This window comes from Dasypus novemcinctus, chromosome 21, assembly GCF_030445035.2.
Source record: "Dasypus novemcinctus isolate mDasNov1 chromosome 21, mDasNov1.1.hap2, whole genome shotgun sequence".
NCBI classification, from domain to species: Eukaryota; Metazoa; Chordata; class Mammalia; order Cingulata; family Dasypodidae; genus Dasypus; species Dasypus novemcinctus.
This window is the reverse complement of record NC_080693.1, coordinates 61,640,406-61,667,904: the sequence shown is the minus strand read 5'-3', so window position 1 is coordinate 61,667,904 and position 27,499 is coordinate 61,640,406. Positions and strand designations below refer to the sequence as shown.

Genomic DNA, 27,499 nt, shown 5'->3' with positions numbered 1-27,499 from the left:
AATTGTGCAAATTTGGAAGCTGACCACTGTAGAAATTGGAAAGCTGGTGTTTTCTGCTTTTAAAATATTTCCCATGAGGTTGCCATGATTCTTTACACTTAGTCTTTTCATTCTTTTCCTACTTATTCAAGGATATGAAATGTGTTTCTTCACAGAAATTTCAGAGGAAACTCTATTTCTTACATTGATGAAAATGTATGGAAGGGATATCCCTGGGTTGAGAAACTGTGAGTATATTCTCTCCAAATCTGACTACAGAAAACTAACTGCATTGTAAGACCCTTCTTGGTCCAGAATTTTGAGGTCAATACCTCTGAGAAAAGGTATTTTCCCTCCTCTATATCCAAAATCAACCTCTACTGATTGCAACTTATGGTTATTTTACAAATAAATATGGTAGAACATCTTCAAAATAAGAAAGAGGCCATTTAAATTTGTGTTTCATTATACAAGTAATAGATGATTATATTCTCAATGTATACAAGTGAAATAACAGATATAGTAAAAATTCTTCTCAGCTCTTAATCCCCCACCGCTGAAATACTGTTACTCTGAGTTTGGCTTGTGTCTTTCCAGACCTTCTTTCATGCATTTGCCTACATACATATTTACAATAGGTTCATTATGCAGTCTTTTCTCTTCCCTGTATAAACTGTACCATCCTGCAACTTGATTCTTTCACTTCCTGATGTCTTAGATTTCTTTCCTTTCCAGGATATAGAGAGTTACCCCATTCATTTAAATTCCTGCATAGTATTCCATAGTATCGATGTATCACAGTTCATTTAATGATTACTGTATTGACGGATGTTTAGAGTGTGTCCATTGCTGCAATGAACATCCTTTACGTACTTCTTTGTGAACATGGGCAGGTGTTTCTGGAGAATAGGTACCCAGAAATGAAATTGTTGGGTGAAGACTATGTAAATATAAAAATTTAGTTTCTCTCCAATAAAACGTCCCAACACACACTCCAATCATCAGGACATGGCAGCATTCATTTCCCCACTCTTCACCACTTTATAGTCTCCAAACTTTTCCTGACCTGATGGGTTAATAAAAGTGATGCCATCTGAATCAGTATTCTCATAATTATGAGTTTAAATATCTTTAAATGTATATTTTATTTTCATCTTTATTGCCATAACACAACATAATATTTCCTGTTTTAGGCACATTCAAATATACAATTCAGTGGTGTTGATTATATTCATAATGTTGTGCTATACTATCGCCACCATCCATTACCAAAACTTCTCCATTATCCCATATAGAACCTCTGTACCCATTAAGCATGAAGTCCCTGTTCTCCACCTCCATGCCTACCCCTTGTACCCTGAAATCTACTTCTGTCACTATGACTTCGCATGCTATAGTTATTTCATGTCAGTGAGATCATACAATATTTGTCTTTTTGTGTCTGGCTTATTTCACTCAGCATGATGCCTTCAAGGTTCATTCTTGGTGTAGCATGTATCAGAACATCCATTGTTTTTCGGCTGAATAACACTCCACTGTATGCTGATAACACATTTTGTTTATCCATTCATTCATTGATGAACACTTGGACTGCTTTAACCTTTAGGCTCTTGTGATTAATGCAGCTATGACCGTCAGTGTACGGATTCTTTCCAAGTCCCTGCTTTCAATTCCTTGGGGTATATACCTAGAAATGGGATTGCCAGGTCATATGGAAATTTTGTACTTAATTTTCTGAGAAACCGCCAAACTGTTTTCCACAGAGACAGCACTATTTTACATTCCCACCAACAATGCTCAAGCATTCCTCTTTCTCTGCATCTCTGCCGAAACTTGTTGTTTTCCATTTTTAAAAAAATAATAGGCATACAAGTGGGTGTGAAGTGGTACCTTGTGATTTGGATTTGCATTTCCCTAATGGATAATGATGTGGAGCTTCTTTTCATGTGCTTTTGACCACCTGTATATCTTCTTTTGAGAAATGTCTATTCAAGTCCTTGGTCCTTTTCTTAAAATTGGGTTATTTGTCTTTTTCTTATTGCATTGTAAAAGTTTTTTTCATATATGCTGGATAGTAATCCCTTATCAGATATATAATTTCCAAATATTTTCTCCCTTTCTGGAAGTTGTCTTTTCACTTGTCCTTTGATGCACCAAAGTTTATAAATTTCATGAATTCCAATTTATTTATTTTTTCTTTTGTTGCTCATGCTTTCAGTGTAAAGTCTAAGAATCCATTACCCAACACAAAGTCCTCAAGATATTCCTCTGTTTCTTCTAGGACTTTTATGGTGTTAGTTCTTACATGTAGGTCTTTGATAAATTTTGAGTTAATTTTTGGATATGGTGTAAAGGTCCACTTTCATTCTTTTGCAAGTGGATCTCCAGTGATCCCAGAACCTTTTGTTGAAGAGACCATTCTTTCCCCATTGAGTGAACTTGGCATCCTTGTCAAAAATCTGTGAGTCACCATGAATAGAAAGGCAACCAATTTGACAGCAAATAGCTGAGATCCCTCCTTAATATGGGAAAGGAGGAGGAGGAAAGGCCTTAAAAAGGTCTACCCTGGGGCCCCACGTTGTGTGTTTCTTGCCTGGAGCATACCTGCACCCATGTCTTGGGTGTGTACTTTCCCTTTCTCTCATTTTTCAATTAAAAAACACCAATGACTCATAGATGTGAGGGTTTATTTCTGAACTCTCAGTTCTTTTCCAATGGTCTATATGCCTGTCTTTATGCCAGTACCACACTGTTTTGATTACTGTAGCTTTGTATTAAGTTCTGATATCAGGAAGTATGAGTCCTCCAACTTCTTCTTTTTGAAAGTAGCAACCTTTGGCTTCATTGAGCCTTTCTGTTATTTGTCTACTCTTTATTTCATTTCTCTCCATTCAGATGTTCACGATTTACTTCCTTCTGCTCGGTTTGGGTTTCGTTTGCCTTCTTTTCCAGCATTCACAGCTATAAATTTCCCTCTGAATACTGCCTTTATTGCAGTCCATAAGTTTGGGTATGTTGTGTTTTCCTTTTCACTTGTCTCTAGAGATTTCCTAATTGCCCTAGTGATTTCTTCTTTGACCCCTTGGTCAAAAGTATATTAATTTCTGCATATTTGTGAATTTTCCTATTCCTTCTCTGTAATTGAGCTCTAGGTTTATTCCGTTGTAGTTGGAGTAGATACTCTGTATGATTTCAATCTTTTGATTTATTAAGACTTGTTCTGTGACCTAACAAATGATCTATCCTAGAGAAGGATCCATATGCTCTTGAGAAGAACGTGTATTCTGCTGTTGTTCCATGAAGTGTTCTATGTGCATGTGTCTGTTAGAGCTCATTGATTTATAGTATCACTCAAGTCTTCTATTTATTTCCTTATTGATCTTCTGTCTAGATGTTCTATCCATTATTGAAAGTGGTGTATTGAGTTCTCCTACTATTATTGTGGAACCTTCTAATTCTCCCTTCAAAACTATCAATATTGCATCATGTATTTTGGGTCTCTGCTGTTAGGTGCATATATGTTTCAAATTGTTATATCTTCATGATGAATTGACCCTTTTATTAATATATAGTGTCCTTCTTTGTCCCTTTTAACTTAGTCTATTTTACTTAATATTAGTATAGACACACTAGCTCTCTTTTAGTTACTGTTACATGGATTTTTTTTTTGCCATCCTTTCACTTTTCAACTCTCATTTGTCTTTGAATTTAAGGAGAGTCTCTTATGAACAGCATATACTGGGGTCCAGCTTTTTTTATACCCATTCTTCCAGTCTCTGCCTTTTAGTTGGAGAATTTCACTCGTTCATATTTAAAGTAACTACAGATAATGCAGGTCTTTCTTCTGTCATTTTATTATTTTCATTTTCCTAAGTCTCATACATTTTTGTCCCTCAAGTCTTCCATTACTGTCTATTTTTGTATTTAATTGTTCTTTTGTAGTGACACATTTAGAGTCCCGAATTTCCTTTTGGATATATTTTTCAGATTTTTTTTGTGGTTGCTGTGGGCTTAAATTTAACGTTTTAATCTATAAAATCTCGTTTATGGAATACCAACTTTGATAGCATACACAAACTATGTTCTTGTACCTCTCTGTCCCCCCCCCTTTGTGTTGTTCTTGTCTTCATAAATTATGTGACAAAGGTATAGATGCATCATTACTTTTTATGCATTTATATTTTAGAACCTGGAAGAAGTGAAAAGTTGAGTTACAAATCAAAAATAGTATGGGAAGCGGACTTTGGCCCAGTGGTTAGGGCGTCCGTCTACCATATGGGAGGTCCGCGGTTCAAACCCTGGGCCTCCTTGACCCGTGTGGAGCTGGCCATGCGCAGTGCTGATGCACGCAAGGAGTGCCGTGCCACGCAAGGGTGTCCCCCGCGTAGGGGAGCCCCACGCGCAAGGAGTGCGCCCCGTGAGGAAAGCCGCCCAGCGTGAAAAGAGAGAGCAGCCTGCCCAGGAATGGTGCCGCCCACACTTCCCGTACCGCTGACGACAACAGAAGCGGACAAAGAAACAAGACGCAGCAAACAGACACCGAGAACAGACAACCAGGGGAGGGGGGGAAATTAAATAAATAAATAAATCTTTAAAAAACAAAACAAAACAAAAAATAGTATTAGCTTTTATAATTACACCTATATTTACTTTTACCAGAGGTCTTTATTTCTTTTTTTTTTTTTTTTCAAATTTTAAGGTCAGTTTATTAAGTTCAATGTTGAAAGTTATCAGAAGAGTATTCTCCTGAAAATCATTTTTTCTTAGAAAAAAAGAAAGGAAAATCAAAACTCTCTCAGCAGAGCCACAGATGCTGTGGCAGTCAAGCATCTCTGCAGTTTATCAGTCAGTCGAGTCACTCTGGGTTGGCAGGATTAGAGTCTGGGTCATTTTCATCATCCTCCAACTCCAAATCATCCATTTCCTGGAATAAAGATTCATCTACCTCCATGTTGTTTCCAGCATCCTCCAAGAATGGATATGGGACATGTCAAGATTATGACAGATGTTTCAGATACCTGCTTCCCACTTAATTAATTTTTTCCTGCTTGTTCTTCTTTGATTCATTTCTTTTTTTTAATTATTTAAAAATTTCCCCCTTTTTTAAAAATTAAAAAAAAGTTTTTATTATTTATTTCTCTCCCCTTCCCCCCCCCCCCCCATTGTCTGCTCTCTTTGTCCTTTCCTTGTGTGTTCTTCTGTGTCTGCTTGCATTCTTATCAGACGGCACTGGGAATCTGTGTCTCTTTTTGTTGGGTTATCTTGCTGCATCAGCTCTCTGTGTGTGTGGAACTACTCCTGGTCAGGCTGTGCTTTTTTTTGCATGGGGTGACTCTCCTTGCATGTGGTGCTCCCCAGCACAGGGGACACCCCTGCATGGCACAGCACTCCTTGCACGTGGCAGCACTGTGTGTGGGCCAGCTCACCACACAGGTCAGGAGGCCCTGGGTACAGAACCCTGGACCTCCTATATAGCAGGTGGACAATATCAGTTGAGCCACATCCGCTTCCCTTATTCATTTCTTTTTAATCTCTAAGAGCTCTGCATCATACTTGGCCTTCCAACTTAAGAAATTCTCAATTGTAATAGGAGTGCTATGAAATAATTGCTTTTCAGCTTCTTCTGCTTCTTTTCCTTTTTGTTTCTTGTTTCTTTTCTTCTCTTCTAGTTTTTACTTGACCTACTATTTCATTTAATTTTTCTTGCACAGTAGACACTAAAGTAAAGATCTTACCATATCAAGATTTTCTTCTGCCCATAATGCTAATAATTTTAAAACATTTGTGACATCATTATCGTCTAGATTTTCCTGGGAGAATATTTCATAAAGGAGAGCTTAACCTGGGTGTTTTTCACTATATGTAAACTTCAGTGTAGTCTGGACTGTTAAGACACAATAGTTTGATGTGCATAACTTAAAATGTCAAGTATAGAGAAATAACATATCTGGCGAATCAGTCCTTAATTTACAATGTGCCATTTAATAATAGCATCATTTTCTCCAGCCTTGGATGTCACAGTAATGATAAAGCTGGGTGGAATTTCTGATAATACTGTGAAGGAGTCGGGGTAGATGGACTCCAGAGCTTCCAGCTCATTGCACTGCTTCTTGCCATAATCTGTCATCATGACCCTCACCTCAGCCCATGGATTGCCCACACTGCGAGACGGCGCCCTACAGCCAAGACAGCAGCTGCGCCAGGAGCAGACCGCCACCCAGGAGGCTCTTTATTTCTTTTTGCAGCCTCTGTTTAGTGTTTAGTGTTCTTGACTTTCAACATGAGGAACTCCCATTAGCATTGATAGTAAGGCAAGTCTAGTGGTCATGAACTGTTTCAACTTTAGTTTATCTGGGAATGTCTTGATCTCTCCCTCATTTTTTTTTAAGGAGGTGCTGGGAATTGAACCCAGGACCTCATATATGGGAAGCAGGTGCTCAACCATTGAGCTACACCCGCTCATTCTCCTTCATTTTTTTTTTTTTAAAGATTTATTTTTATTTATTTAATTCCCCTCCCCTCCCCTGGTTGTCTGTTTTCTGTGTCTTTTTGCTGCGTCTTGTTTCTTTGTCCGCTTCTGTTGTCGTCAGCAGCACGGGAAGTGTGGGCGGCGCCATTCCTCGGCAGGCTGCTCCCTCCTTCGCGCTGGGCGGCTCTCCCTATGGGTGCACTCCTTGCGCATGGCATGCGGGGGACACCCCTGTGTGGCAGGGCACTCCTTGTGCGCATCAGCACTGCGCATGGGCCAGCTGCACACGGGTCAAGGAGGCCCGGGGCCCGAACCATGGGCCTCCCATGTGGTAGACGGACGCCCTAACCACTGGGCCAAAGTCCGTTTCCCTCCTTCATTTTTGAAAGACATTTTCTCTAGATATAGAATTATTGATTGGCAACTATTTTCTTTCAGCATTTTGAATGTCATCCCACTGCCTTCTTGCTTTCAAGAAGAAATGAGAAATTGGCACTTAATCTTATTGAGGCTTCCTTGTACTAATGTATTTCCTCTCTCTGCAGGATATTCTCCTTTTCTTTGGCATTTGATAATGTGTCTGGATGTGGATCTCTTTGAGTTTATCCTGTTTGGAGTTTGTGGAGCTTCTGGGATGTGTATATTCATTCCTTTAGTTAAGCTGGGGAAGTTTTCAGCCATTACTTCTTTGAATATTCTTTCTGCCCCTTTCTCTCTTGCTTCCCCTTCTGGGCCTTCCGTAATGTATTTATTGGTATGCTTGGTAGTGCCCCATGAATCTCTTAGGCTCTGTTCACTTTTCTTCATTCTTTTTGCTTCTTCTTCTTCAGACTAAATCATTTAAATTGTCTTATCTTCAAGTTCACTGATTCTTTCTTCCTACAGCTCCAATCTGCTGTTGAGCCCCTCTGGGAATTTTTTATATCAGTTAGTGGCTCTTCAGCTCTAGATTTGTTTGGTTCCTTTTTTATCATTTCTCTTTATTGAAATTCTCTTTTGAGTCATGTATCTTTCTTCATATATGCTTTAGTTCCTTGTGTTTTAACTCTTTAAGCATATTTAAGACCACCTTTTTTGGAAGTGGCTGTGGCTCAATCAGTTGGGCTCCCATCTACCATATGGGAGGCCCTGGGTTTGCATCCCACAGCCTCCTTGTGAAGGCAAAGCTGGCCCATGTGCCTCAGAGAGCTGATGGTCCCTGTGCCATGGAGAGCTGATACAGCAAGATAACACAACAAAAAGGGAGACAAGCAGACACAGAAAAATGGGCAGCGAATGGACACAGAAAAAACAAACAAAAACAAGTCACAAAGGGAGGGAAATAAACAAACAAACAAACAAACAAATAAATAAATAAATAAATCTTTTCTTTAAAAGAAAAAGACCACTTTTTAAAAGTCAGTCTCTGGTATGTCCAAAGTCTAGTCTTCTTCATTGATGGTTTCTGATGTTTTATCTTGTCCTTTGGATGAGCCATCATTCTTATATCTTTATATGCATTTCAACCTCTTTTTGCACACTGTACATTTTAATATTTTAATGTGTTACCTCTAGAATTTAATCCCTGAGGTGTCTGTTCCTTATGTTTGTATCCAATTAGTGATATGACAGATTTTCTTGAATGCCAGGATCTAACAAGCATAAACAAACCAAAATACCTTTCAAAGTCTTTGCAGATTGGCTCTTTGCGGGCTGGTTCTCCTTCAGAGCTTAGTCCTTCTAAAGGTGAACCTAAAGAACAAAGCAGAAGCAAAAGCTTAGGACCCTCTATGGTTTTTTCTGAGCATGTGTCTTGTCCTGGATATGCACTCTTGGCCTTAGGAGTTCCCCCATTTACACAGATCTCAATGCCCTATTTTCTCCTTATGAAGTAGTCAATCCTCCCGGTTCTTGGCACTCTATTGTATGCTGTAAGACTGGTAATCCTTTGCACCAAAATGCTGTGATTTTATCATTTCTTACACTGATTTAGTTGCCTGCAAGCTGCTTCAGTGTGTAGGACAAGTTCTGGGAAAGCAAGCCGGAGATGAGTGTCCTGGTTCAGTCCTTAGGCTGCCACCGGATATATTGATACAAACATACATGCACCCCAGTATATGCATAAGGATTACACAGCTTCCTTTGAAACCAGGACCAGAACCTGCACTGAGCGCACAGGCTGGCTCCACACAGTGCTGGGGAGGGAGCGTGAGGGAAGAGCTAATGATCGTACCTTGAGGTTTTCCCACTGTTCTTAAGTTGCCTTTTTCTTGATTCAGTACTTGCCCAATTACTGCAACTCTTTAACTGATTTTCAGAGCTCTGAGAAAGATGGTTCTACCTGTTTGTGCTACTTGTCTGAAGACTCTGTGGCGGTATGGAACTCTAGAGTGTCTCTCTCTCATCTTGGGGACATCAGTCCTTCACCTTTAAATGTTTATTGACCATTTATATTTCTTCTATGAATTGTCCTCTGCCCATTTTACTGTTCAATTGTTTATCATTTTCTTATTGATTTGTAAGTCTGTTTAGACATACAGGTGATTTTGGAAAAATACATACATTCAAGATAATTAACAAGCATGATAATTTGTGTATCATACCATTAGTTCAACTTGAATAGACAAGTCACAAAGGGGATTTTTTAATTAAAAATAAAATACCTAGGGAGCTGATGTAACTCAGTGATGGAGCACCAGCTTCCCACATATGAGGTCAATCTCTGGCCCAGTACCTAAAAAAAAAAAGACCCAATAGCCATAGGAATCTAAGAGGATTTGTGACATCGTTAAAATAGATACACTGTTAGTTTGATATATTAGTGATAAGGGAAAAAATGGTAGAACCTGACTGTTTTTTTAGAAATTCTTAAAAACTACATATATTTTCTATTTCTCACTGAGAATATCCGATTTGGAGATTTTATTTCCCAAACTTGTAGTGAAAATTCAAACCATTTGGCACAAGAACTAGGTAACATTAATTTCCTCTGGGAAATGAAGAAGGGGTAGAATGAGAGACAGGGACATGAAGGAAATTTTCAACTATCAGCTATGAACCTTCTGAATTTTGAATTATATGAATATATATTACATATATTTTAAAAATAAATTTAAAATTATTTTTTTTTAATTATGTAGTTGGAAGTTTATACACTGTAACATGAGTTTGATAAAGGTTTGCAGATTTCTGTCAACTTGAGATTTATACCTTTGAAGGCAGAGGTTCTTAACTTAGGGTCCGTGGGTTCCTGGGGCAGGCTTTCTTAACTATTTTTTTGCCTTATAACTCTTTGGTAATCTGCAGAAGCCTGTAGCTCTCTTCTTGGAATACTGTTTTTAAATGCATAGGATAAAATACATAGGAAAGCAAAGAAACCAATTAGATTGAAATACAGTTTCAAAATATTTTAAATGTTGCAACATATATAAGGTGATATGAAAATATCTGTGATTTCTAATGGTGACAAAATAAACTATATGCTAATCTACTGTATTGCCTACATTCGTAATGGAAGAAAATGTTAAATTTTTGTTAGAGGTTTGTGAAAATAGAGATGTAATTTTTTTTTTCCCCGTCAAAGTTCACTCCCTGAATTTAACCCATTCTATTCATGGACCTCTGCCCTAAAGGGCTGATCCACATATGGAAGTTACATGCACATTTTTTTTTCATTTATTCATGAAAGCACATTTTCTGGGAAAAGGGTCCATAGCTTTTATGAAGTTCTTACAGGGTTCTTATATCATAAAAGAGTGAGTCACAAATGTAGGGGAGAAGAAAGACATTTTGTTTCCTGCAAAGCTGTACTTATTCTCATGAGTGTTAATAAATGATGATTTTTAAAATAAAAGTTAGTGTATCTGACACTTCATTCATTCAACAAATATTTATTGCACATCTGTTCTGGGTGCTGAAGATCCAGGCCCAGGAACAAAACAAACCAAATATCCCTACTCTCAAGGAGTTTACAAATATATATAATAGACAAATAAGTATATAAATACAAAAGATAGATGATATAATGTCCAGGACTGATCATTACTATGGAGAACTAGAAAGCAGGTGAAGGAGGGTAAATCAATTCGGAAATAGCCATATATAGTTAAGTACAAAAACGAAACCCTGAGCCCTCTTAATTTCCTAAAACTTACAGAGGTGGGAAGAAGGATAATTGAGTTAAGAATGAATATTTTGGTGGCGGACTTGGCCCAGTGGTTAGGGCGACCATCTACCACATGGGAGGTCTGCGGTTCAAACCCTGGGCCTCCTTGACCCGTGTGGAGCTGGCCCATGTGCAGTGCTGATGCGCACAAGAAGTGCGCTGCTACACAGGGGTGTCCCTGCATAGGGGAGCTCCACGCGCAAGGAGTGCGCCCCATAAGGAGAGCTGCCCAGCGCGAAAGAAAGTTCAACCTGTCCAGGAATGGCGCCACACACACGGAGAGCTGACACAACAAGATGACACAACAAAAAGAGACACAGATTCCCGTGCCACAGAAGCAGACAAAGAAGAACACACAGCAAATAGACACAGAGAACAGACAACTGAGGGGCGGGGGAGAAGGGAAGGAAGAAAAAAAAAGAATGAATATTTTGAAATTCAAAGGATTTCCTTGGTGAAAGAAAACCTGGTCAGAAGTTAAACATGGCAGTTTCTTAAATTTTTTTTTCTTTTTTTTTTTCTTATTTCCCCCCCAAACCCCCTTCCATTGTCTGCTCTCAGTGTCCATTCACTGTGTGTTCTACTGTGTCTGTTGTATTCTCATTAGGTGGCTCCGGGAACCCATCCTCAGACCTTCAGGAGTGGGAGAGAGGTGACCATTCTCTTGCTCCACCTCAGCTCCCTAGTTCGCTGCATCTCATATTGTTGCTTCTCTGTGTCTTTTTTTTGTTGCGTCTTCTTGCTGCATCAGCTCTCCGTGTGGGTGGCACCACTCCTAGACAGTCTGCTCTCCTGTGCAGGGCTGCACTCCTCGCGTGGTCACCGCTCCTTGCACAGGGAGCACCCCTGTGTGGGGTAAAGCTCCTTGCACGTGGCAGCACTCCATGTGGGCCAGCTCACCCCACGTGCCAGGAGGCCCTGGGTATCAAACCCTGGATCTCCTATATGATAGGCAGAAGCTCTATCCATTGAGCCATATCCACTTCCTTGTTTCTTAAATTTTAATTCAAGCCTGGTTTTGATATTTTTATAGTTTAAGAATATTTTATACCTGGGTTTAATTGATTCCTTATAGTTTTTAAATTTTTACTTAAATCAAAAAAAATATTTGGAGTTCAACAGATTATGGTACTTCATTCCAGTTGGTTCCTTATTTGAAGCTCCTTTTTGGGGATATTTTGGTGTCTGACGCACTTTTCAGTCTAAGCGTTCCTTCTAGGTATAATTTCATAACGTTATTTTTAAAAATTTTATTAACCTGTCATTTAAACAACTTCATAAAAACACACACACAAACCCCATTAATTTAAAATACAGCGGGAGAGGGTGGGGAAAATGGGAATCCCCTATATTTTTTATGTAACAGTTACATAATCTAAAGTTTCTTTAAAAGTTAAAAAAATAAAAAAGATATTAATAATGTGATGGTTAGGCTATTGTTTCAACTCAGTCATGTAATTGTGCCCAGTTGTTTGGTCAAGCAAGCACTGGGCTAACTGTAATACAAGGGCATTTATGGACTTTAGTCACAATTGACTTTACTCAGTGATAAATCATACATAGCTGGTTATAATTACATCAGTCAGGGACTGCCATCAGCAATGAGTGATGCTTAACCCAATCAGTCGAATGCCTTAAAAAAGGAAGTGATTCCAGCATTGAGAGAATTTCCCAGCTCATCCTTGGACAGCCAACACTTCCCAGAACTCGTCAAGAACCTTCACTGGGCTTTCATTGCAGCCCCTGGCTGCAGCCTGCCTGCGGAACCTGGACTTGTGCAAGCCCACGGCTGTGAGAGACTCTTATAGAGTCGCATACTATTGACAGATACCCCTTGTTGATTCTGTTTCCCTAGAGAACCTTGACTAATACAATTGGTTATTTTAATTAAATACATTCTCTTTAGTTTTTTCCATGTCCCAAGATGTTATTCGAATTCTTTAACCAAACAGTCTGAAATGAGCACCAGACGACCAGAGAAGACACTGGCCGTAAACAGCTAAGGATCAACTCTGCTCTTCTCTGCCCTTATTGAATCCTTGTCAGTGTTAATAGCTTTTAAACTTAGTAGTAGTATAAACAAGTTTCATTTTTTGTCTTAATTTTTTTCATTTTACTGTCATATCCTGTGACCTTTTTGTGTGTCACCTCTTTTAGGTTGTTTCCTGTCTGCTAAAACAAATACCATGCAAGGGGTTGAATTTATTGGTTCACAGTTTTGAGGCTAAGAGAAGTCACGAATCGAGGCATCATCAAAGCAGTGCTTTCTCCCAGAGGACTGTGGTATTCTGAGGCTGGCTGCCAGTCATCCTTGGCCCTTGACTTTTCTCTCACAGGGCAATGCACATGTTGGCTTCTTTGGGTTCTGTTGGCTTCTGGCTTCTCCCTGTGCCTTTTTATTTGTCTGAATTTCATTCTGCTTATAAAGGACTCTAGTAATAGGATTCAGACCCATCCTGATTCAGTTGGTGACACCTTAACCGAAGTAACATCATCAAAGTTCCCATTTACAATTAGTTCATACCTTTAGAAATGGATTAAGATGAAGAATATGTTTTTCTGGGGTATAGAGCTCCAAGCCACCACATCATCTATAGTGTCCACTTACAGCTTTTGTCATGTGATGTAGAGGGTTGGAGTTTTTTTTCCAAATTTTACAGTTATGAAGATTACTATAAACATCATTGGTCATACTTTTTCCTTTCTGCATCATTTCCATGAAAATATGAGACCATTAACTCCTTGAGGTGAGAAGGTGAATCAATCCCAGCATCGCCGGTTGACCGTTCCCCTTGCACACATATTCTGACCATCACTACTATTCCTTCTAATGTAGTGACTTTCAAACTGAGGTCAGGGTCTCTGATGCATCCTCAGGACTCCAAGAGTTTTTTTAAATGAGAATTTAAAATCTTCCATTTTTATTTTAACAATAATTGTTAAATGTATGTACCCACATTCTGGATGAGCTGAGCCATCTTATAAGAGAATGCCCTTGATTTCAGTGGCATAGTTTCCAGGTAGTAAAATTTCAATTATCATAAACTATGAGAAAAGAATTGAGATGAGATTAATGTAAATATGTTGCCAACAGACACGGTGAAGGAAGCCAGAATGTTTCAAATATCAAAGGATACAGAACTTGATGCAAATAGTTTCACAAAACAACATAGCATGTTCTCAGATCCTAGATAACTTTTACTGGTACTGCCAGCAAGGAAAGCGCAACAGAGATCTACCTTTAACATCCTGTAGGGTTTCTTCTATACTCCTGGCTCTCTGCCACTCCCTTGGCTCACTGTTTAGGAGATGCTGGCTATGTGACTGCCTGGTCATCAGGTTCAGGAAATGCTCCCAGCCTATCCCTGGCCTTTACTTTGATACTCGGTGAAGCAGAGGACATAACATTCCTCTGCAGACCCTGGCATCAGGCTAATCTAGGGACCATTCCTGTTCCCTTCTGCTGCATTCTGCAGAAATCATTGGCTGGATCTGACAGTTTTCTAGCTTATTCTTTACCTGGCCTTTCTGCTGTTCATATGGTGAGACTTTTGTTTCAATGATAATACTTTCCATTTGTGTCATCTTTAGTTGATTATTTTTAATTGGTGTAATATCTACTCACATTTCTCTAAGGATATTAATTATGCTTATTCTAAAGTCCTCTTGTGCTTTCTCTGTTAACTCTAATTCCTTGTCTGTTATAAACTCTTGTTTGAGTGTCTCATCTGCCCATAATGGATTAGGCTTTCCCAAGTTGTTTGGTCACTCCTGAGTGTACTTCCTCTTTGTAGTTAATATTCTGCTGCTTCTGTTTTCCAGCTCTAGAAGTGAGGGGAAATGAGCTGCTGGGGCTTGTAATCCAGCTGGCTTTCCCCTGAGAATCTTCCCTTTTGGAAGAGGGATGTAGAGTTGATGTGCCATCCGCTGTTCTTCTTACAGTACCCCAACCAATCACCCTGTAGGTGGCCCCAGGTCATTTCTGGTAGGGGAGCCTTTGTGCAGCTACTCCCATGCCCTGCAGAGCTGAGGCTGGGATTTTAAAATTATATCTTTTCTGTCACTCTTGAAGATTTGGTGGATTTTTTTGGGCGTAGAGACTTGGGATGTTTTTAATCTGCCAACTTGAAATAGCACAACTTCTTAGCAAAAGTTTGTATCCCTATTATATCCTAAAGAAACTTGAGGCAAATGTGTACTAGGATACAAGTACAAGAATGCCCATAGCAACAAAACTAGAAATATTTCAGTATCCAACCGTAGATTGAGTAAATAAATCGGTGTAGTCATACAGTGACTATTATAAAGCATCACTGTCCCGTAGAAATATAATGTGAGGCCATACGTGGAACCTTAAATTTTCTAATAGTCACTTAAAAACTCAAGGTAAAATGAAACTGGTGAAGTAAATGTTAATAATATATTTTATTTAACCCTTATATCCAAAATATTATCATTTCAACATGTAATCAATATAAATATTATTAATTAGATATTTTACGTTCTTTTGGGGGGGGGAAGGGGTTAAACCTGGAACCTGGTATGTGGGAAGCCAGAGCTCAACCACTGAGCCACATTTGCTCCCCTGAGTTGGTGTTTCACATTTTTTTTTAAGATTTATTTTATTTATTTGTCTTGCCTTCCCGTGTTGTCTGCTCTCCGTCCATTCACTGTGTTCTTCTGCCTCTGCTTGGATTATCTGGCAGCACTGGGAAACTTTGTCTCTTTTTTCTTGTTGTTGCATCATCTTGCTGATGACACCTCTCCCTGTGTGCAGTGCCACTCCTGGGCAGGCTGAGCTTTTATCATGCGCAGTGGCTCTCCTTGTGGGGCACACTCCTTGCATGAGGGCACCCCTATGCAGGTGCACCCCTACGTGGCAGGGAACTCCATGCGTACCACAGCACTGCACGTGGGCCAGTTTCCACATGGGTCAGGAGGCCCTGGGGATCGAACCCTGGACCCTCCGTATGGTAGATGGACACTCTATCAGTTGACCCACATCCGCTTCGCTTGTTTTGTTTTTTGGTGAGTTAGTCCAGTACTTTATTAAGGTAGGGAGGGAAGAGAAATGAGAGAAAATAACAGATCATGGGTCCCAGGTAGAGAGGAAGGCTGAAAAGTGACAAAGCATGCTGGTTTACAGATTATAATTCCCCATTATAGATTATAAATGCCCAGGTTTTACTTGCATGGCAACCATGGCAGGGTAAAAACAGCGAGAGCAGAGCACAGAAGGCAAGAACAGGGGCCCAAGGACAAGAGGGCTTTTTCTTTTGTTTTGCTTGTTGTTTGTTTTTGTTTTTTCAGGAGTCACCAGAGACCAAACCCAGGCCCCTCCCATCTGGGAGGCGGGCACTCAACCACTTGAGCTACTTCTGGTCCCTCTACATTCTTTATTACATTGTTTTCAAAGTATCCATAATATTACCATTACTCTATGTAATCAATATAAAAATATTAATGATAGAGTTTACATTGTTTTTTCCATGTTGTCTTTGAAATCATCATTTGTTTGCTAAATTTTCATCATAAAACTTCTGTATTTATTGACATTTCATAAAATTTATAGTTGAAAAAGTAGCATTGCATATCCAAGTTATTCCAAACATACTCAGAGGTTTTCCAATAACTGAATTATCAGTGTTTTAATTTAAATTTAAAAATAATTAAAATAAATAAGATTAAAAGTTCCATTCCTTAGCTACACTAAGCACTCAATACCCACATGTGTCTAGTGCTTACCTTATTGGACATTCAGCATTAAGGCACTGAAGTGAACCAACCTCAGCTATACTTGCAGCAACATTATTTTACAAACATTTTGTTGAGAGAAAATAATACGTTCCATTGCAAGTCAATGTACTCAACATTATTGAGATAGAAAATAATGCATATAATACAATTCCATTTATTTAAAGTTCAAAAGGCAGAACTAAACTCTGTTGTTTATTATTGACACGTAATAGGTAAAACTATATTTAAAAAACAAGGAAATAAAAAATCAGGATTGTGATTACCTCCAGGGGTCAGAGAAAGGGTTGTGACTAGAAAGGGGCACCCTGGGAGCACTGTAATTATTAAACCTAACATTTATGTTATATGCAGTCTATGCACATCTTAGTTCTCAAAAAAAGTTTTAATGGGGAAAAAAGTCAGATGGCTTCGCTTGCAGCCCTAACATAGCTCCACATTGGACTTCTACGATGAGGTGTGAGGAAAGAAAGGAGGAAATGGCAGTTCTGCAGATCTTGGTGCCACCCAGAGTTGCGTTCTAACAGGGGCTTTGTAATGTAGAGTGCTAGGCATTAACTAAGGATTTGGCGGAAGCGCAGGTGGAGTAAGTGTGTTTTTCACAGGTGGAGGGAGGAGCACCGAGGGGGACCCAAAGGAGGGCATGAGAAGAAAGGGTTGAATAAAAACAGAGCAGAGATCACATCCCTAAATTAAATAAGAACTAAAATATTTAGGTGGCAACATTACCCAGGTTTCCCCCGTATATGGGAGTTAGTGCTGTGCAGCAAATAGTTATAGTTCGCATTTTAATCCAGAAATAACCTTTTCATTTTCCAGAATTCTCAGTGACAATAATTTGAGCGAATTACATAAGGATTCATTTGAAGGCCTGCTATCCCTCCACTATTTGTAAGTTAGTTAATCATACATTATCCATATAATGAATAAGGGGTGTGAATTAGATAATCTCTAAAATTTCTTCCAGCAATAAAATCCTACAGTTCTGTAAATCTATAGGGTCCCAGCCCATCTCTAGCATTCAATACCTCCTTTGCATTTTCAATTTTCAATTTTAATTATATAGACAGGATACAAATAGAAGGAAATTTCAGTTGTAGAGGGAAATTGGTAAGGAGATCTGCATAATTATAGACACCCATATGAACCTTAATTTATAAGTCCATATAACATGTTTATATTCAGTCTATGGCCCACAGAGCAAATCTGGTACATGGTCTATCTTTATAAAGTCTGTAAGCTAAGAATGGTTTTTATATTTTTAAAGAGTTATAAAAGGAAAAAGAAAAGTAAGAAAAGAGACCATATATGGCCTGCAAAGCCTACCATATTTACTATCTGGTTTTTATAGAAAATGTTTGAAAAAGTTGGTTTAGTAGAATGAGAGGAATTAAAGTTAACCTCAGATTTTGCTTAAATGACAAGAAAATACAGAACACATACTTAATTTGAATGCCATTAACCCAGAATTTTTGATAGTTTAATCTGAATTAAATCAACATTTAAATATTAAATATTTACTTAAGCAGATGAATTATGTAAACAATGTTATCAAGAGCATATTTAGTTACCAAGAGAACAGGCTGGTGTTAAGGATTTCAATGCAGGAATTGTTATACTGTATAACAAACTGATGTTTAAAATGACAGTTAAATGGTATAGCTAGAAATGTTTCACTAAGTAAGCCTATCAGAAATGCTCCTAACTGCTAATTACAAAATAAAAATCTCTATAGCCCCGTTGCTAAGGAGGGAACACCTGCCTAGCAATTTATATCTATTCAGAGGTAAGGAGAGACGATGAGCTTTGCTATGAAAGTGTGATTTTTATCTTTGTGCAGTCCAGAACTTATTAAACTAATTCATGGTACTCTTTAGCAAATAAATTCCTTTGCAAATTTGGAAGGCTAAGGGAAGGCGGGTGTAAAGAACCGCCCAGGACACTGAAGAGAGTCCCCTGAGTCGGCAAGCCTTTCGGGCTTAGGGGACTCCACGGTCGCGCTGGTCTTCTTGGGCACCTCCAGCATCTGGGCAAGTGAGACAACTGCTCAATGTAGCGGGTCTTTCATTGCTTCTACTTTGTAAGCTAATTCTTTCACATTGGCATATTTATTCTCATTCATTAGAAAAAGCCAACCAATGAAAATGTTTTTAAAAATTATGCTGCATTATGCCCCAGTGTTGGAGGTAAAAGACGAGTAAGACAGGGTTCCCACCCTTCTAGGAAATCACGGTCTCGCAGGGGATACAAACACCTAAGTCAACAGGCCCTAATGAAGAACAAGCAGAGGTGCAGACGATGGCGCCATGAAGTCATAAAACTACATTCCTAAAAGAAAAGTCATTGTCCTTGTACTTATTCCCCAGCTATTTACTCATTTCATGAATATATGAGTTTGCTTTATGTCCATGTGTTAGTTTTAAACATAGCAGGCAATGCAAATGAGCAAAACCTAGTCCATCCTTTCAAGGAGTTCATAATCTAGAATTTAATGAGACTACAAAAGTTCATCTAATCAATTCCCTTACTCTCAGGAAAGATCTATCAAGATCTATAGCTGTATATTTTATTTATTAAGATCAGAAGATGAAACTTTAGGAGAGGTGGGGAGAGTATTAAGAGCCCTAGAAGGATCAGGTAACAATTGCTAAGGTTTAGAGTTTAGACAAATACTACTGATTCCATATTATCCCTCTAAACTCCAACATTTGTTCTTACTAATTAGATATCTAATAGCTAATTGAGGCAATATTTTCCTTTTTCTTTTCCTAGAGATTTATCCTGCAATAAAATACAATCTATTGAAAGATGCACATTTGAACCACTACCCTTTTTGCAGTTTGTGTAAGTTACAAATATACCTTCACTGTATTTGGAATTTTTATAAAAATTGATTATAAATCTCTTTGCTATTTATTTTGAAATATGATTAAAATTTATAGTGAAAAACTACTAAAATTATGCAGCAAATCCTTTTAATCTCTTGCAAAGATTGTCATCATTACAAAGATCGGAGTGAATCATTCTAGAGCAGTGGTTCTCAGCCTGAACAATTTTGCCCCTAAGGGACATTTGGCAATGTCTGGAGACATTTTTGATTGTTACACTTGTGAGTGTACTACTGGCCCTCTATTGGACAGAGGCCAGAGATCCTGCTATACATCCTGCAATGCATAGTAGAACCCGTGAAACAAAAAATTATCCAGCCCAAAATGTCAATAGTGCCAAGATTAAGAAATAAAGAAATAAAGAGAAATCTTCATTACAAGTGTTTATTGAGCATTTACAGTTTTGTACCTAATGTACCATATGTGCAAATCAGAATGTATAAATCATAAGCAAATATCTTCCACAGCAATATTATGGAGGTAGTCTTGAGGTTATCTTGTATCATATAAAAATTAGAATCACTGCCAAAGGATGAATGTTCTAAAAAGAATATCTTTTTTTTCTTTTGCTTATGTCTTTTTTTTTTTTCTTTTTTTTTTTTTTTTGTAGAAATCTTGGTTGCAATTTACTCACAGAACTCAGCTTTGGAACGTTTCAGGCCTGGCATGGAATGCAGTTTTTACACAAGTTGTAAGTGAAGTAGAAGATGGATACATGTAAAAAGATGGTTTATGTATAAAAACATAGTGTCATTAGCCGTGTGTAAGTAAGCCCAATACAAACACTCTGAAAAGTATGTCTTAAGATCCTTTTTATTTTTTTCCAAACTGAGGAAACTAAGGTACAAAAAGGCCAGAAGACTCATCTGATTCATGCCTTCCTTTCCCTGGTACTGATCTTTGCCATGGGCAATAAAAGTCACCAAGCAAGTAGCACTCAAATTAACATTGCCATGGGAATCCCAATGATGACATTCAGATGTGTGAATGTCCTCGAAATTCCACTGTTTAATTTAAACTTGGTTCCGGCTCACATGCAAAATTTTTAACTGCATAAATATATGTGATATATAACTCCAAAGAACAAAGCTTGGCACAAAGTCCTCCAGGAGCAAAAGATCAGGGTTCTCCTTGGCCATCAACTTCTTTCAGATGGTATAACAAAGCAAATTCCTGAAAACTTGCAACAGAGCACTTCTCTCCCCAATCACCCAGAATATTTTTTCAAAAAGTATATACCTTTGTAGTTATGAATTATCTGTAGACAATAGGAATCTTTGATGCATGGAGAAAGATGGTGCTTATGTTGAGCTATGGTGTGAAAACTTTCGTAAAGAAAGTATTTTGCTCTACCCCTGTTCCAAATACTTTCTTTCCTGACTGCTCTTCAAACCAGAAGTGTGAGTTGTATACCCTTTTGGCTTCAAAATTCTTTGATTTTTCTGTCACAAAAGTTAATCTTAATGGCCATGTTCAATTTAAAAGGGGGTTTTAAACTAAAGGTGAAAATCCTCCTCCTCTAAACGTGACTTTGGAAAAGACTGTCTACCTGTCTTGTAGTTCAGAAACCCAGCTTTCCAGCTTCACACAGTTCCTTTCAGCTTAGATGGAGGTGCCCAGGGTGCATCTGGAAGGCCCATCTGCAGCTGCCTTCACCTCACTTCTTTAGTTTCCTGGTGCCTAACTTGGGGAAAGACAACTTGAGGGTCCATTTTTCTTTTGCCAGCGCACCAGAGAGCAGGATCATTAGGTTCCCCCCACCAAGAAGCTTTAGTAGCTTCAGTACAGATGTCTTAAACTCACCAACCTTTACCAACTATTTTACAGCACTGAGAATCCCTCAAATAATACGAGTTTCATTATAGTTGTATGGGCAGCACAAGGGAAAAAAAAGCATGGAATCACAATTGGTAAAACTTAATGAATTCATTAAAAAATATTCACCAAGCACTGTGTGTGCCCAATGTGTGCCAGGCACTGTACTAAGTATTGGGGCTACAAAGAGGAATAGGACAAAGACTTTATCCCCAAGAAACTTTCAGGTTGGAGGGAGGAGATGGATGTTGATGGGAAACCATAGGAGAGCCCTGCTAGGATCCATGCGGCAAGGAAACAGAGTAGGGGATGACAAAGGAGGGAATGGGCGAGGGGTTAGTAAAGATTCATGCAAGAGTGGCCATCTTGGGTTTCTGTGCTCATCTTAAGCAACAGAAAGAGGCATTTGCTAAATATAATGAGAGAATTAGAGTAGCCGGTACAGGAAATAAATTAACACTCGTGTCATGTGATTTGAACCAAGCTATAGCCCTAAAACTAATTCATAGCTACTTTCAAAAGATTGAAATAATGGTCCCAATACACCATGTGTATGTTGGGGCTCCTTTTTGTTTTTGGTCAAATTTTTCTAACAGACAAAACTAATTTGCTTCAGGAAATGTTTTCCGTAGGTGAGACATGAGTCTTACTGTATCACTTTCCAAAGGCAAGTTGCCAAGAGAAGATGGTTCCACTTGAGTTGTCATTTTATGACCTATACGACACAGTACTGGGGTATTTATAAGTTAATATATGCCCTTCGTTTAAAAAATTGGTAAAAAGATCCCAGCTGAGGTGGATTTATCATTAACTGAATGACATTTAAGCTGCAGGGCCCCTCGCTTGCATAGGCCCCTTCCAAGGTCCTAGGAGGTGACCCTAGCAATTGTTGTTTTCATAATTCTGCACTTTTTATTAGAAAAGATTTGACAAATTAGATGAACTGCAGACAACTTAAAAGCCAGATTCACCCCTGGGTGCCAGGTAATTATAACCCAGTAAATCTCTTCAATGAAGCCTAGATGTTATTTACAAACACCGATGGAATAAATTAGAAGTGTGGTTAAGAGTCATTCTTTTTTTTTTATTTAAAGATTTATTTTTATTTATTTCTCTCCCCTTCCCCTCCCCAGTTGTCTGCTCTCTGTTCATTCACTTGTGTGTTCTTCTGTGTCCGCTTCTATTCTTGTCCGCGGCACCGGGAATCTGTGTCTCTTTTTGTTGTGTCATTTTGCTGCATCAGCTCTCTGTGTGTGCTGCGCCACTACTGGCAGGCGTGGCAGGCTGAACTTTCTTTTGTGCTGGGCGGCTCTCCTTACAGGGTGCACTTCTTGCATGTGGGGCTCCCCTATGTGGGAGACACTCTTTTGTGACATGGCACTCCTTGCACGCATCAGCACTGCACATGGGCCAACTCCACACGGGTCAAGGAGGCCCTGGGTTTGAACCATGGACCTTCGTGTGGTAGGCAGATGCTCTATCCCGGATGTTGAGCCAAGTCCGCTTCCCAAGAGTCATTCTTTTTTGAGTCTGAAATCCACCTCAAAGATGTGCCAAGATCTTTTAGTAAATTACCATTTTTTGAATGGTAGTGGTAATCCTATTTCTTTCAGATCAAATTAGGAATGAAATATATTATGGAAAACCAGCAGTGATTGATAATCCTAAATGTTAAGTGTACTTTTTTCTGACTTTAAAGTGCTTCTCCTTCATTCACTACACAAGTCCAGGCTGATGGCTTAATTTTTAAAAAATTTCTTTTCGTCAGTTTATTGGTTCTAACAATATAAGCTCCATCATTTTAAAAACAGAAGGACTGTGCAATGTAGAAAGGCTGTATACTTTATTCAGATATAACACATTCCCATGCTGGCTTGTCTGTGGTACATCAATATTGGGCCAAAAACATAAGCTCTTAGAGAGAATCAGAGGAAAAGCCAAGCCTTCTCCTTACTGAATGATTTGCGACCATTGACACTATTAATCAGGGAGGCGTGGCCACACTCTGAAGGCAAATTGAGCGGCCTTCACAGAGATGCCCCAACGTGCCCCAGTCAGCCAGCTTCAGTGTCCGTGAGATAGCTGTAGGCGCACAAGAGATTACACACTAACTTCAGGATGTTGTCATCACTTTTTGATATGTACTAGAATCCTGGCAGCTTCTTCTCAGATTCAGAAAGGCATAAACATTAAAGATGACAATAACTCAGGTCTGTCCTCTGGAGTGGTTTAGGGTAGCTGAATTTGTAATGGTTGAGAAGTGTTAAGGTTGTCATACCCAGCAACTATTATACTTTTCTTCTCCCAACTACATCCTATTCTTTCCCACCTGTATAGCAAGGTAACTTCTTTTCTCTCTGAAGCGTAGTAATTCTTTCTCTGCCCAATAAAGTTTCTTTAAAGCCTACATTTGTTAGGTACTTATTATGTTCCAGGCACTATACTAAGTACTTTTACTTATCATACTATGTAAGAGAGTCTACATAAAGCTCTTATAATAGTGCTTGGCAAATAGTAAGTGCTCAAGACATGTTAGCTCATACTATATTTCATTTTCATTTTCCCAACAACTCTTGTGATCTAGATATCAATGTCTCCAATTCGCAGATGGGGAAATTGAAACTGAGAGATGTGTAACTTGTCTGAGTTTCCGCTGTTAATAAGGGGCAGAACCACTTAAGAGCTTCGCAAATAATGTTCTCTGCAGCTCTGCGTTCCCTTCTAATCAGAGCCAAATAGTAATACTTTGGTTTTTGTTAGTTGTATCTCGAAGTTGGTTTCCTACTTAAATAGGACCTTTAGAGCAGAGAGCTCCATTTCCGTATGAGCTTCTCATGCTCCTGGAGCGCCTGATCACACCATCTACGGGCATTTCCAGATCTCTGCTCACTAGCCAGTGCACGTAGGACAACGTTACCACTGAGCACCTACTTTATCCCCACCTCCGTACTGTGCTTTACACGTGCTCTTTCATGTAATCCTCAAACTACCTGGTGAGGTAAATGTGTGAGGTAAGGCTCAGAGCTGTTCATTACTCAAGACACTTCAGAAAGCGGCAGAGCCAGAATTCAAACCCAGGTCTGCCTGACTCCAGGGCCCTTGCTTCTTCCATTGTTCCTCACTCCTTCTTTATATAACCTAGCCAAGGAGTCTTCTTCAAGGTTATTCTCAGAACTTTGAAGCAAATAAAGGCTCACCATTTCAGATTCTTTAGACTTTGCCCCAGAGAAGGGGTTTACATGATTCCGTTAGGGATCTTGTATTGAGGAGCTTCTCGTGGGAAGTCATGTTCTCATGGCCCATGGACCTATGTAGATGAGTAAAGGAGAGGGGTTACTCCATCCCTGAGTACTTTCAAACATATTGGAACAGGATCTGGCTCACTCTGCTTACTTCTTTGACTACCTTCTCCAAGGAACCAGTTTTCCCTGCCTATCTTGGGATTCTAGCATAGATAGTTTGAGTTTGTCTTATTTTAAATTTATTTTTCACTGCCTACTTTGGACATTTTTTCAGCTAAAGCTGTTAGGATTTCAGTACAGTCAGGACAGTGATGACATATTTCAGTCTTCAGTTCTTCTTTGTCTCCTCAATTAATAGAAAGGAAATGTAGCCCATCTGTCTGGACCTGTATAGAAGAATTTGGAGAAAATAAAACAAAATAACAGTTAAGAAATGTTCCCTTGTTTTGTGAGCTACCTTAAATCTGTCCCATTGTTCTACAGCAAAAGATGTATGCAAAAAAATATGTAAGTTCTCTTCTAATACACATTTTAAGAATAATTTGGGGGAAGCGGACTTGGCCCAGTGGATAGGGCGTCCGTCTACCACATGGGAGGTCTGCAGTTCAAACCCTGGGCCACCTTGACCCATGTGGAGCTGGTCCATGCGCAGTGCTGATGCGCACAAGGAGTGCCCTGCCACAGAGGGGTGTCCCCGTATAGAGAAGCCCCACGTGCAAGGAGTGTACCCCTCAAGGAGAGATGCCCAGTGCAAAAGAAAGTTCAGCCTGCCCAGGAATGGCGCCGCACACACGGAGAGCTGACACAACAAGATTACGCAAGAAAAAGAAACACAGATTCCCGTGCCGCTAACAACAGAAGCTGATGAAGAACCCGTAGCAAATAGACACAGAGAACAGACAACTGGGGTGGGGGGTGGTGAAGGGGAGAGAAAAAAAATTAATTAAAAAAATAGTAATAATTTGGAGCAATATTTCGTAGACTCTGACTCTGGGACAGACTTTGAAGCTAATAAAAAATTTTTGCAGGGAAGCAGATTAGACTCAATTGATAGGGCATCCACCTATCATACATGAGGTCCAGGGTTCAAACCTAGGGCCTCCTGACTCATGTGTGGAGCTGGCCCACACACAGTGCTGATGTGTGCAAAGAGTGCCATGCCATGCAGGGGTGTCCCCTGCGTAGGGGAGCCCCACGCGCAAGGAGCACACCTCTCAAGGAGAGACGCCCTGTGCGAAAAAGGGCAGCCTGCCCAGGAATGGTGCCGCACATGCGGAGAGTTGACACAGCATGATGATGCAACAAAAAGAGGCACAGATTCCCAGTGCTGCTAACAATAATGCAAGCGGAAACAGAAGAATACACAGTGAATGGACACAGATAGCAGACAACGGGGTGGGGAGCAGAGAAATAAATAATAAATCATGAAAAAAAAAGTGTTGTAGGGAACAGTTGTAGCTCAGTGGTTGAGAGTCTGCTTTCCAAGCACAAATACCTCCAAAAAAAAAAAAAGATTGAAGGAGAAAATAGAGTAAAATAGAGTAGCCCTATATTTTGATTTCACTAGGATACTGATGTCAGCTGGAAGAGGGTTATCTAGTTGAGAAGAAACAAAAACTGATGGGTGCAAGGCCATAGATGAGCTGTTAAGAAAGAGTGAAGGAAAAAAAAAAAGAAAGAGTGAAAGGTTAGAGGACTGAGATAATATTGGGGAAGGATAACAAACTTTGCTAAATTGTTTTGTCTATATCCTTAATGACTGGGGGAAAAGTGGAGAGATGCAGGGAGAGACGCAGAGGTGGAGGAGGTTACTTGCACAGAGCCGAGTGATGATCCTAAAGGCTTTAATGCCAAAAGGTCTGTTCATATTTTCTAGTTCTGCTTGAGTCAGCTTCACCTGGGTTATCTAATTTGTTGGCATACAATTGTTCACAGTATTCCCTTATAACCTTTTCATTTCTGTAAGGTCGATAGTACCTTTCACTTCTGGTTTTAGAAATTTGAGTCTTCCCTCTTTTTCTCTTGGTCAGTCTAGCTAACGTTTTGTCAATTTTGTTGAGCTTTTCAATGAACCCACTTTTGGTTTTGCTGGTTTTTCACTATTTTTCTATTCTCTATTTCATGTTTTTCTGCTCTAAACTTTATTCTTTCCTTCCTTCTGCTGCTTTGGATTTAGTTTGCTCTTTTCTAGTTCCTTCAAGTGGAAGATTAGGTTCTTCCTAATCTCCCAAGTTTCTTTCCTTTATTCATTTCTAACTCCATTCCATTGTGGTTAGAGAACATACTTTGTATAATTTCTGTCCTTTTATATTTATTGGGACTGATCTATTGGTCTAACATGCTGTCTATCCTGGAAAATGTTCCATATGCTCTTGAGAAGAATGTGTATTCTGTGATTTTTGGTGTTTTATCGATATCTGTTTATTCTAGTTTAGAGTATTGTTCAAGTCCTCTCTTTCCTTGTTGATCTTCTGTCTTGTTCTTCCACCCATTATTGACAGTGGAATATTGAAATCTTCAGCTATTATTGTTTCATTATCCTTTTCTCCTTTCAAGTCTGCCAATTGCTGCCTTTTTAATTTGAAAGTTTAATGCATTTTGTATCTAATATATTTACTGATAAAGTAGGACTTACATTTGCCATTTTGTAATTTATCTATATGCCTTTTGTTTTCCTTTATTCCTCCATTACTCCCTTCCTTTGTGTTAGTTTCTAGTGTACCTTTTTTTTAATATATTTCTCTCCCCTTCCCCCCTGCCCCCGCCCAGTTGTCTGTTCTCTGTGTCCATTTGCTGCACGCTCTTCTGTGACCGCTTCTGTTGTTGTCAGCCGCACCGGCAATCTGTGTTTCTTTTTGTTGTGTCATCTTGTTGTGTCAGCTCTTCATGTGTGCGGCACCATTCTTGGGCAGGCTGCACTTTCTTTCGCGCAGGGCGGCTCTCCTTACGGGGTGCACTCCTTGTGTGTGGGGCTCCTCTACGCCTGCGTGGCACGGCACTCCTTGCGCGCATCAGCACTGCGCGTGGTCCAGCTCATCACACGGGTCAAGGAGGCCCGGGGTTTGAACCTTGGACCGCCCATGTGATAGATGGACTCCCTAACCACTGGGCCAAGTCCACTTCCCTGATCTTTATATTTCAGTCTTTTTTCTTAAAAAAATTTCAGCCTTCCTAATAGGTGTGTCACGGTATAGCACCTTGGTTTTAA

General features: G+C 39.3%; 1 long non-coding RNA gene across 1 annotated transcript; it reads left to right on the top strand.

Moving 5' to 3' along the window:
• Window positions 1-152: 152 nt before the first annotated feature.
• LOC101419893 (uncharacterized) lies at window positions 153-20,152 on the top strand. The gene is made up of 4 exons (XR_011646887.1): window positions 153-227; window positions 17,166-17,237; window positions 19,119-19,190; window positions 19,845-20,152. It is a non-coding gene; the product is annotated as an uncharacterized lncRNA (long non-coding RNA).
• The last annotated feature ends 7,347 nt before the right edge of the window (window positions 20,153-27,499 follow it).